The sequence below is a fragment of the Cupressus sempervirens genome, chromosome 2, assembly GCF_028749045.1.
Source record: "Cupressus sempervirens isolate cs-2001-9-10 chromosome 2, ASM2874904v1, whole genome shotgun sequence".
Taxonomy (NCBI): domain Eukaryota; kingdom Viridiplantae; phylum Streptophyta; class Pinopsida; order Cupressales; family Cupressaceae; genus Cupressus; species Cupressus sempervirens.
In genome coordinates, this window is record NC_143119.1 from 152,523,433 (window position 1) to 152,536,597 (window position 13,165).

Here is a 13,165-nt window from a genome sequence, read left to right on the forward strand (position 1 = left end):
TAATTGGGAATCCCTATGTACTACATGCACCCAGTTAGGGAAAGGGAAGGTTTAATCAACAATATGGATGAATCACAACCATTTATTCATACCTAACCATAAGATCCCTAGGTCTTCTTAAGGAGGACAAACCCTAAACTTCTTTTTAAAAAGATGGAATCAATGAATGATCAAGGACAGTTTTGCATGTGCAAACTAGGACATTCATGGTGATCAAGGTATTATGATCTGAATTGCATTGTAAAATCAATTAAAGGAGAACAGAGGAAGGAAACAATGAATAGTAGAGAGACATCTAATCAAGAAGGATCAATATACATCAGTATAGAGGTGATCTATCATCAAGCAACAAAGTGCTAATCATAGGATCATTGCTAAGACATTCTAATAGGTGAATCAGTTAAATCTCTTAATAGAGTAGTCCTAACAAGCTGTATTGAAATCCTATAATGAGGTACTTACTTAATTGTGAGTTAAAGTCCTTTAATCAGACACACTTCTAACAGGGTTTTGAAATTCTTTAACAGGGTAAGACCTAACAATATTTGTAAGCTTTTAACAAGACAGACCTTTAATAAAGTAGATCATGTTTCATGATCAAAACATTGTAACCTTCATTGGATACACTTTATTATTGCAGTAGTGAAGATTTGTGTGTGTCATCCCCAACCCAGTTTTACCTTCTTATTGGAGGGTTTCTGGGTAATCATATCTTGTGTCATATATGTGTGAATGCTTACTTGTTTACATACTTTACATGTATATGCTTTATATGGTATTGTGGTGAATATTGTATGGGTTAAAGTTTAAAGCCCCCCCTCCCCCTTAGAATTTACCTTTCCTATTGTAATTCCAACAATTCGTATTAGAGCCTTGTTCTCTAAAAGTGAAGCCTAATAGCTTTGAAGAAAGATTTTGGAAATGGAAGTCTACAATTTGGGAAAAGTATTGAGAACCAGGAGATTGAAATACAACTTGTTCTACATTAGTTGAATGAAGCAAGAGAAGATCTAAAGAAATCATTGAGAAGAAGGAAAGAAATTGCTATTGAGGAGAATGGAACACAATACCAAGAGATGGACACTACTAAGCTATTTGCAAATGAAAACTCCAATGAATTTGATGCAACTGTTGCATATCTAATGGAAAAGAAAAGAACCCTAGTTGAAGAGATTAGAAATCTTAAGATAGAACAAGAATCACAAGCCTTATTACTATGTGAGATGATTGAACATAAAAAGAAAGCTATAGAAGACAAAGTCATGATTGAAGATAAAAAAAGAGTTTTGACCAACAAACTAGAAGAGAAATCATCAGAAGTAAACAAGATTGCTCACATGCAATTGGAAACGATAAATCAAGTCATGAATACTAATCATGAAATAAATAGTAAATACATTGAGATAACAAAACTAAAGTTGCAGAATGAATAGTTGAGTAATGATGTAAAAAGGGAAAATGAGTTTTTTGAAAGTTTCAATAAACCTAGTGAAGCTATCAAGTACTTTGAATAATTGATGAGATCTCCTAGATCTAACAATGATACATCTGGACTGGGATACACAAGTACTGAAGAAGGAGAATCATCCAAAAGTGTTGAAGAAAGAAGTAACAATGGTAAGAACTCAAAACCTACTTGCAATAATTGTGGTAAGAAAGGACATACTACTAATGTGTGCAAGAGCAAGACTGTAAATTAGAATGTTAAGCAGAAGAGCATGGGTCATTGTCATAAGTGTAACAAACAAGGTCATCAGGCACATGAATGCATGACCAAGACAATGCATGCTCAAAGATTTGAAGGATATTGTTATAACTGTCAAAATTATGGACATAGAGCTTTTGAGTGTAGATCCAAACCCAAGTGGTCATCAAACAAGCAAACAAAGGAAAAAAACAAAGGAAACTTTATAATTGGGATTATAAAACAAGGTATAGTTGTATGAAAATGTTCCTGAGAACTATATTATAACACACTTTAGGAGTGACTACAAAAGGTGGTTGAGTCAAACCACATGTTTTAGCTATTTGAAGACTGGTCACATTAGCCGATATTGTCCAACAAGGTGAAAGGCACCAAGTTGTGAGTTAAAGAAAGCCAAAGGCAAGGTAGTTATTGAAAATTTCAGAAATGAGATTAACAAGACATGGAAGAGAAAGAAGGATTGCAACACATCAAGTGGAGATGGAATCATTCACCTAATGGGTCAAGTGATCACACCTCATCAAACTAAGGAATCAAGAGGTATGTGGGACTAATATTTAAAAGATATGCCATACATCAGTTCCAAGGATTTAGTTTTGAAAAGATTACATATGCATGAATAAAGATGCAAAGTGTTATTGGAAATTAAAAAAATCTTTAAGTTTTGTCAGTTTTTCATGTTACTGTCGAGTATGAAAAGGTTTCCAATGCTTGCCAAGCAAAATGATTAGTGGATGTTGAACTAATGAAATTAGTTAGTTGAGGCTGAGGTCATAATAATTTCTGAGTGAATGGAATGACATGTAGATACCGAGTGAGCCAGAAATCTATTAATGCTGAGCTTACAACTGTGTAAGAACTTAACATTAATTGTAGTGTTTTAAGGGCTATTTAATCAATTTTTGCTCACTTAACATCATTTGAATTTGAGCAAGAAGACGAAGAGCTAAAGGTAATATGGAGAATTTCATCTAAGCACTTGCAAGAGATTTGAATGGCTATTTGACACCATTTCATTAGGATTTGTAAGATATTTACCATGTGCCAAAATATGCAATTTCAGATTTTGCAAACCCTAGATAGATGTACTGACGTCTAGTTCTTCTAAAGTGAAAGGTGTAGAGGGAAAATAGGTTTTAAATGTCCAATCAATTAGCACTGCGATCGAACAACCTATTTTCAAAGCTATTGTAGATATAACATACAAACATGATCCCTTCAGTGCATTGTCTATGATACCACCGTGAGTGTTGATGATTCAAGATGTCAGAAATTGTTACAATTGCAAGATTGGAAGCATAGGAGACATGGAAATTAGATAAGAATATGAAGGACTATGTAAAAAGGAAGTGTTGAAGGAAGAATACAAGATTGTAGAGAAACCTTAGATATACCCAATATTTTCAAAACTAAGTGGATTAAGATTGTCTTAAGTAGAATACATGATAGCTCAGTATGGTTAGAGAATGGGCCAATTAAAATCACAAAGAAATTTTTTCATAGGGTAGCAGGATATCCAACCCTAGATCAACCAAAGACTATGAGAAGTGACTCAAAGGAAGTCATTGAAAATAACATAGATGCTGTATGGAACAAACGGAGAATGACCATTGGCACCGTCATAGATGCCCTGATAGCTTTTTTAGTAAGGGTAATAACACACAAGTTTTATCAGTCAACTAGATTAAATAATGTACCTTGCATTGTGGTGGATATGGGCTACAAAATTGTGAAGAAAGATCATACTTATGATCTTTCCAAGCTATAGTTACAAAAACTAATTAAAAATCTGGGAGCTATAAGGAAAACCAAGAGTGCTTAGTGTAAATTTTGATCTATTCTGGTATGTATTTTCTTCTATGTGTAGAATACATTTCCTACATTTGGTAATGTTGCATGGAAGACAAATAAATCAATTGCAGTTCAAATAGGAGACTTCATTGAACAATTAAGTAATAACTTTGAGTCAGTAATGACTAGTTATTTTGAAGATTTTAAACAATCCATGAAGAAAAGATTAAGGATACTAGTCTCACTAGTGGAGAAACATTATGATGATGTTTTCTTCCTAGTTGATATTGATCACACATTTGTACAAGAAAAAATTCCTATGGTGAGATGGCTAAGGCCATTAGGTTATGAGATCAATGTTAATGAGGCCTCTACAATAATCACAACATTACGTGCAGAAGAAGTGGACAAATAAGCCAAAGCATTTGGTAACTATGAATTGCACAAATCAAAGATCACCATGGAATTAAAAACTACTTCTATAATAAAAAAGAAGAAAAAATTGGTGAAGAAATTGAAAGAAAAATTTGGTGAAGGAGTGGAAGAAGAAGAAGAAGAAGAAGAGGAAGATGATGAAGAAGAAGAGAATACACAACTTCAAGCACCATTGGCACTGACACAAGGTTAGGGAGAGGATCAACAAGAGGAGGAATTAGAAACCACAGAAGGTGTTGAGGAAGAAGAAGTCAAGGAAGCACCTATTCCTACTGATAAGAAGAAAAGAAAGGCCAAGGCACAAGTAGTGATAAGGCCAAAGAAGGTTGCAAAACTAAACTAGCCTAAAACAACTGCACCTACCACAAGGGCTAGTACAAGAGTCACAACACAGAAGACTAAAGAGGTAGCCAAGACTAAAAAGTAGGAAGGTGAGGCACATTAAATACCAAGAAGAAAGTATGTTGCTTAGGCTGAATCTGATGAGAAGACTGAATCTGATGACAACAACCAATTCCAAGTGGTGAGCCACAATCCATCCTTAGACCTCGATAACTTAATTGAAAATGTTAGAAACAATGTTGATTTGTTAGGTTTCTCTCACATTGAATTTGATAATCTTGGAAAAATTGAGAAAAATAAAGTAGAGGAGGTAATATATACCATAATGGCTACATTTAAGAAGGCTCCTCTAGAAATTGCCAACTCCATACCTAAGAGTTTATATGATAGATTTGAGCAAAAATGATACTATTGATTACACACAGAGAAGCAAATTAGGGAGACAACCCTCGCTCAAGTAATGCCAAAAATCAGCAAGGCTGAAGTGACCAAAGCCATTAAGAAATATGCTGTCAGATTTGTGCTAAAGCATAGGGGACTTAGCATATTATATAAAAACATAGAGGATGTTATACTAAAGTCCAAACAAATGTGGAAGATTACATATGGACTATCCATAACCAAAGATGCTAACCAAGAACCTATTGAGGTAGGAGATGATGAAGGAGAAGATAAAGATCAAGGCATAGTTGAGGAAGGCATTGATATGAATGTTGATAATCAAGAAACAACTGAGGCAAAGCAACAACAAGAAAAAAGTGTACAAGATACACTAATGCTGAGTGCCAACCCCCCATAGGTGACAATTATAATCACTAAAACTATCAAAGTGAAGGATGTCTCTGATCCTACTGATTAGAACATCAATCCCCTAACAGAGGAATATTTGAAAAGGATACATATCCAATCTACTTTCCAAGCCAAATTATGTGACAACCTTGCATTGGTAAGTGTGGATGAAATTCAAAAGCCAGAGTCTATAACTGCAGGGGAGGAAGTGAAAACACAAGAACTACCTACAATCACTCCTCAAGTCACAAGTGTACAACCTTCACAACCCTTAGTTGTATATCAAAGGAAGGAGACAGTAGGATGCACTATCAATACACTCATGGAAGGCACTCCAGCCTCAGAAAATGTACAAAAATCCAAAAAAGACAAGGTTGAGATAGTTGGAGGAGACAAGGTGGAAACCCTAGTAAATAATGGGACACAAAGCCAAATAGGTCAGATAGTTGTAGCTACACCTCCAACAAAAGATCAAGGTGCAACTGAAATAAAAAAGGCAAAAAAGGACAAGCTTGAAGAGACAAGTTTGACACCCAAGCCAAAGGAGCTAGTAGCAATTCAAGCACTGTTGACATTACCAGAATCTAGAACTCCTTCCAGTCAAACTCTTTAGAGGCCAAGCATAGATGCAACACCTTTGCAATTCTCAGTGCCAAGTCCTAGCTCATCTAAGGTAGAAGAGGTAATAACTTATGGAGATGTTAGCCTAGATGAAGAAATTGTATTGCCCAAGTTTGATTATGCAACAATAACAATTGAGCAGATGAGTATACTTCAAGAGGCCCTAGCAAGAAAGAAACATCAAGAACTGCTCAGAAGGGAGCATAGGCAGAAGCAAGCTTTGATTGAGATCAATGAAATTTTCTTAGATGCATTTAGTTTGCCTACTCCAGATGAAAAAAAGTCAATTATTGAACAGTTGACCAATATAGTGGAAAGAGTAAGTGACGCAGACTTGGATACTAGTTTCAAACTCTTAGAATGGTCTTAGAAGAAGTTTTAGAACAAAGTGAATGAGAAGATATCTAGTGATATTTCACTCACACAGGTTGCATTGGAAACTAAGATAGATAGTGTGAAGAAGGTACTAAAGAACATTTTCTCTTTGTACACCAAATTGTGTAATCCCACACTCTTCACACAAGAGATAAGGAATCACATCCTAAGTTTGGAGAGTCAAAAGCAATCATCCAGTGAAAAATTGCCCATGTCTCCAACTTAAAGTGAGAAACACTTTAGGACCGTTTTGCAATCCCAAAGTTAGTTAGCAACATTACAAGAAGATGAAAATAATATCAGGGCTAAACTAATCAACATCTGGTCTATATTAACTCCTCACATGGAGATTTTACACAAGAAGCTAGGCTATGCAAAAACACTTATGAAGAAAGACCCAGATCTTTCTACATTAGATGGCTTAGTACACCTTGCTACCAAGATGGGCATCCAAATTAAGTCTTTAGAGGTAGCTTGTGATAATTGGGATGAAACTCTTAAAATAATACTTGAGGTCCATAAATATTTCTCAGAAAAAATACACTATTAGTGTATGATGCATTGAGATCAGTGTCAAAAAGGCGGAGTAAGAGCAATGGGGGAGTAAAGAGCAGAGTGAGAATGGGGGAGTAAGAGCAAGTAGGAGAGCAAGCACATAGACAATAGAGAAATAATATCAGTTGAGGAAAATCTACTCAGTAGGAGAAAGCTTTTGATACAAAGTACAATACAGTACAGAACAAATAAAACAACTCAGGGGGAGTTATGGGATTTTGAGGTATAAGTCATGTTACAAAATTTTGATATTTTAAAATTTTGTATAGAAGTTGAATAATCATTTATGTTACGCTCATAAGAATAAGAGTATTAATGCATGACTAATTGTTTTGAAACTCATGTCAAAGGGGGAGATTGTTAATCTTAGATTAGTTTCGACAAGTGAGTGTTTATATACTTAAATCATTTACTTTGTTCATGTCAAACAAGCAACATATGCTGACCGCAACATGAAAATTAGTGCACACTGAGTAAATAGTGAGTGACGAGTCACTCATATGATGAGTCACTCAAGTGCTAAGCAGACATCATGTGTTGAGTGATTCAGAAGCTGAGCAGGCAGTGCATGCCAAGTCATTTAGATGCCGAGTGACAATATTGAAGTCAAAGTTGATGCCAAGCATTAGGGACTTCAGATACTAAGTAATACAATTTTTTCATAGTTATTTGTATTGGTACAAACTACTATGTAACCATTTTTTAGCCAACTTAAGGATTGAATTACAATATTTTGTTGATAAGGAAAAATCTTAATTGGGAATCCCTATGTAATACGTGTACCCAATCAAGTAAAAGGAAGGTTTAAGTGACAATATAGATGAATCACAGTTGTTGACTCGTACCTAACCCTAAGTCACCTAGGTCTTCTTAAGGAGGAAACACCCTAAACTTATTTAATAAAGAGAGGGAATGAATGAATGATCAAGGAGAGTTTTGCATGCACAAACCAAGATATTCATGGCCATCAAGGTATTATGATCTGAATTACATTGCAAAATCAGTTAAAGGAGAACAAAGGAAGGAAAAAATGAACACGAGAGAGACATTTGATCAAGAAGGATCAAGTATACATTAGTATAGAGGTGATCTATCATTAAGCAATAAAGTGTTAATTACAGGATCATTGTTGAGATATTCTAATAGGTGAATCAGTTAAATCTCTTAACAAAGTAGTCCTAACAGGTTGTATTGAAATCCTCTAACAAGGTGTTTAATTGTGAGTTAAAGTCCTTTAATCAAATCCACTTCTAATAGGGTGTTGAAATCCTTTAACAAGGTAAGACCTAACAATCTTTGTAAGCTTTTAACAGGGCATACCTTTCACAGGGTAGATCATGTTTCATGATCAAACATTGTAACCTTCATTGGATACACTTTATTACTGTAGTAGTGAAGATTTGTGGGTATCATCTCCACCCCAATTTTCCCTTCTCATTGGAGGGTTTCTGGGTAATCATATCTTGTGTCATACATGTGTGAATGCTTACTTGTTTACATACTTTAGACGCATACACTTTACATGGTATTTTAGCTTACTTATTGAATATTTGAGATGGATGTGTGGTGAATATTAGATGGGTTAAAGTTTAAAGCACTGATTCAAACCCCCCCACCTCAGAGTTTACCTTTCCTATTGTAATTCCAACATAAATTTATGCTTAAGAGGTTATCTTCATAACTATTTGACTTAAGACAATAGAGGGAGTGGATCAAAATGGACAATAGCCATCTAGGGTATAATGTATGGATATAAATTACATGTTTGCATAAAAGAAATGAATTACTATTAACCTAACAATATGTAAAACATAATTAAACTAGTATAGATATCTTATAAAAATCTATCTAAAGAAATGCTAATAGATATCCACTACAAAATAATAATAATTTAATTTATTACATCTAAAATTATTTATATTTCTTTTATCTCCATTTATTTAGTTTTTTACTAACTTAAGCTTTTAATTTTAATTTCTAAAAAAATGGATAATTTATCTCCAAATATCATAATTTAAATAAATATTTTATGTGGTATTTATTAAATTATTTTTAAAAGTATATTATATTTATAATAAGACTTAAACTTTTGACATGTAGATGGTTGTCAAATTTAACCTAGAAGAATAAAAGTTAACATTAACATGCTCACACCATCCCACCATCCCACTCCACCCATTCTACCATTGTAGAATGCCTATCGACATTAATAAATTCTAACTTAGTTAAATTATATTATTTATCAAAACTATAATTAAATATTTAAATGACTCTTCCAAATTTATTTTAAAAATGGTATATAATAACTTGTATCTTGGGTACATGAGATGAGCTAGGATGAGACTAATCCCTCTAGCAATGCATTGACACATTTGCAATAAATAATGATCAAATATATCATTCTTCAAACAAGTATATCCTTATATAATGATTATATATATATATATATATATATATATATATAGATTTCGTATAGTCTTAATTGAAGTGTCAATATGTGAATGATATGCAAACCCTCTCATGTTGTATTATTAGAGACAACACAACAAAAGTATATCTTCAAATGCTAGAACTTGACATGAAATTCTCAAAATGCATGCTTATTAACCTTGGATGCAAAGAGTAAAGGCAACTGAATGTTTGAATTTGAATTTCTAAATTTTAATTATGGAAAGGTTGAGTTTATGCTTAAATGGTTGTTTTCATGACTATTCGACTTAAGAAAATAGAAGAGTGGATCAAAATGGATAGTAGCCATCTAGGATATAATGTATGGATAGAAATTACATACTAGCAATTGCACCTTAGTGTGTAATAGGTACGTCATAGAGGTATGGAAAGTCAACTAAGCATTTGTCCTATTATGAAAGGTCCACTAAGTATTTGTCCCATTATTTGTCTTTCCCTCTCATCCTCTTTCTCTTTTTGTTTTAACCTCTCGATATATCTATCTCTGTTTATCTAGTTTACTCCCATCTTCTCACTCTATAATCATCTCTCCATATTTACTCGCCAATCCCTCCCTCTATCTCTATCTTTGTCTTATTATCTTTCCATGTCTTTCCATCCCTATATATCCCCTTGTATCTACCTCTCTCTATATATGTCTCTATCTTTATTAGTAAATATATTTTCTTTTCTCATTTTGTCTTAGTTTATATATTTATATCTTCCATCCCCACTCTCTCCCTCTATCTCTCCTTCTCCTCTCCATGTCGCTTTGCTTCTTAATCTCCATCTATTTACCTCTCCCTCCCTCCCTCTCCCTCTCCCTCTCCCTCTCCCCCTCCGTCCCTCCCTCTCCCTCTACTCCTTCCCTCTACACCTCTCCCTTTTTCAATTCTTGTCTCTTTCCACCTCTTCCCTTCTCTCCTCTTCTCTCGTTTCTTTGCAATATTTGGGTATTTTTCTTCCCATCTCCCTATATTTCTCTCTCCACCTTTATCTCAATATATGTACTATCTTCTCCCTCTATCCCTTTCCACTTCACTCCATTTCTCTATCTTTGTCTTTACTTTCTCCCTTTATATAGCTATTCCTTTATATATCTCAACAAGAATTTCGAAAACCCAAGATTTATAAGAAATAATAATATTTTGTTTCTACTATATATAGATGTGCCATTCCTATCTATTTTTTAGTGTGTGTTCATTTTTCCTATTCATTTTGTTCTGATAGATAATGGGTCAAGCCTAGATTAATTATCATTCGTTAAGATTAATTAGTAGTATGTGTTAAATTCAAGTAGACTCAAATCCAAGGCATCCTAGATAAGAGGCTCACAAGTTACCATTATGTTGTAGGCCCTTGCCTCCTTCATTTTTTCTTTCTACAAATGATTAATTTTGAACTTTTATCTAAATAGGAACTCATGCAAAAAAAAATGTTATCTTTTTTATTTGGAGGGCCAAATAATTCATTCTCTTGTGCCTTGTTTTCCAACGATTATGTAGAGATCCCATGTTTGAAACCTTGCAAGGCCTATTGAGAATTAATTGGTGATCTTTTGATTTTAGTTGTTCCAAGAGTCTTCCTCAAAGCCCTTACAAACATTGTAGTGTGAAATCTTTGCAATGCCTTTGATGTAATTTAATTATTGGAAGACATGACCCATCATGACATGTGTTCAATGCCTTGTGCTTGAGTAGTAGCAAGCAATCTAGTAGCTAGGGGTGATTTATATATATATATATATATATATATATATATATATATATATATATATATATATATATATATATATATATATATATATATATATATATATATATATATATATATATATATATATATATAAAACCTAATGAAAAAAGCTATTACAATACATTCACTTTTCTATATGTGTGACAAGGATTATACATGCAATTCCTTTTAGACTTTTCAATAAAATGTAAGAAAAATAAATAAAACTATTATTTTTCACTCAAACATGATAATTAATAGATCTTCTACCTAATGTATTTTTAATTGAACATCATATTGTACTTCTATTAGTTATATTATATATATTAACATGTAATTATCTCTTATTTAAATAATTGATATCTAAACTTTAATCATTATTATAAATTATGTTCTATCTAATATACATTTGGGTACATAGAAATATATTTTAATATAATTAATATTCTACACCTTTTCAACACAATAGTATTCAAAATATTAAATATATTTTATATTATTGAAATACTTAATAGGTAAATATAGGAAAACATTGAAATATTAACAAAAGTAGATTATTGAATGTAATAATTAATTGAAAAAACATTTTATTATATTTATAAATAATAGTTTTTATCTCAAAATATAATAGTATATTAAAAATATATATTTATAATTTATAATTTTTATTATAAGCTATTTTCATAATAGAAAGAATTATTTATTTTGTTCCACAATTATTAAAATAACATGACTATACAATTAAAAATGATTTCTATTTTTTTGCCTTGCTTAACTGGCAATTTACTCCTAGCGAAAACTGAATCTCATTCATCACTTCTATCCTTGCACGTGATGACCATCGACTAAAAGCATTTCGTTCCTTTGTATGGTAGATGAGAATGGCCAACTATTTATAAAAATACTAGTGGTCTGAAGAACAATTCAATGTGTTCATTGCAAATAGCATAGAAAGAGGGAATCCAGGTCTCACATTCCAAAACTCTCACTCCAAGCATATATTCTTGTTGGCCCCTTACTTTTTTGGGCTTAAAAATACCCCAACTGAAAAATGGTTAAAGGCTAGTATCCTTGTGTATGTCACAAGTCCTCTTCATAGAGCCATATCATTAACACAACCAAGAAATTTGTAGGATAACAACCGAGATTTCAATTATTTTCGCTTCTTCATATAAATCGGTCTATGTTCCATCATTAAATTCATTATTTCCAAATACTTTACAATCTTATTTTAGATTGGAATTGTAAAATGACTATATTATTAATGTCAACAATAGATTAATATGTGTTTCTCTATTAAGAAAGTTAATGTACTCACTTCTATACATCTACAATAGATTAATATGTGTTTCTCTATTAAGAAAGTTAATGTACTCACTTCTATACATCTACATGTAGATCCAACTTTATAGGTGAAGAAAGATTTTCTTAATGTCTATCACTTGTAGAACCTACTAGGGGAAATGAGCTAGTTGTCACCCATGTATGCATTGCCGCCATGCCTAAGCCCCCAATTATGACTACCTTCCTTGTCCCCCAATTACAACCATAAAAAGCCCCAAAAAAATGATTGCACATATACTAATAGTTGAATGGTCGCGCATGTACTAGCCGATCACACATGCACTAATAGTTAATCATTTTTTTGTTTTCCTTGTTGTTTGGTCCATTTATGCAAAATGTACTATTGGGGGGTCTTAGCGGTGGGCATCAAGTGATTGTTTTAAAATGACACTTTTAGACCACCTCACACTCTACGAGTTCTACAAAGAGCTTCATAAATGTGGGAAAATCGAAAGTTTAGCTTTAAGCTCTTTAATCACCTACAAAGATTCACCGAAAAAAGCGACAAATTCTGATATAAGTATTACGAATTGAAGATGTGCGAAGTTAGCCCAAGCAACTACTAAGTTGTTTCTCATAAATCACCAGTTGTGTCCTCCCCACACTATGAATCCTCCGCACACTATGACTATGAACATGATCCCACTTGATGACATTACCCACTACATGCTATTGTAATCTCCCCACAAATACATCAATCATATAACTGGCAGAATTTCTCACAACTTTAAAGTTTGGAAGCACCATAGTGATATTACTCCTCCAAAAAAAAATAATGTGAATGGAAGACACGGTGCTGAGTTTCCAATCGTCGACTTTGGCGGCTAGGAAAAGGAAGAAAACAATGCTGGAAGGTTGCAGATGCGAGCCGAGAGTTGGGCGCCATGCAGATGCTCAATTACACGACATCCTGGAATCTCTCAAAGGTTGTCTGCAGGTTATCGAGAAAGCTTTCTCCGATCTGCCAGACAATACTTTTAACCAGGGAAGCCACAATTTTTACATACAAGTGACACATCTTGTCCA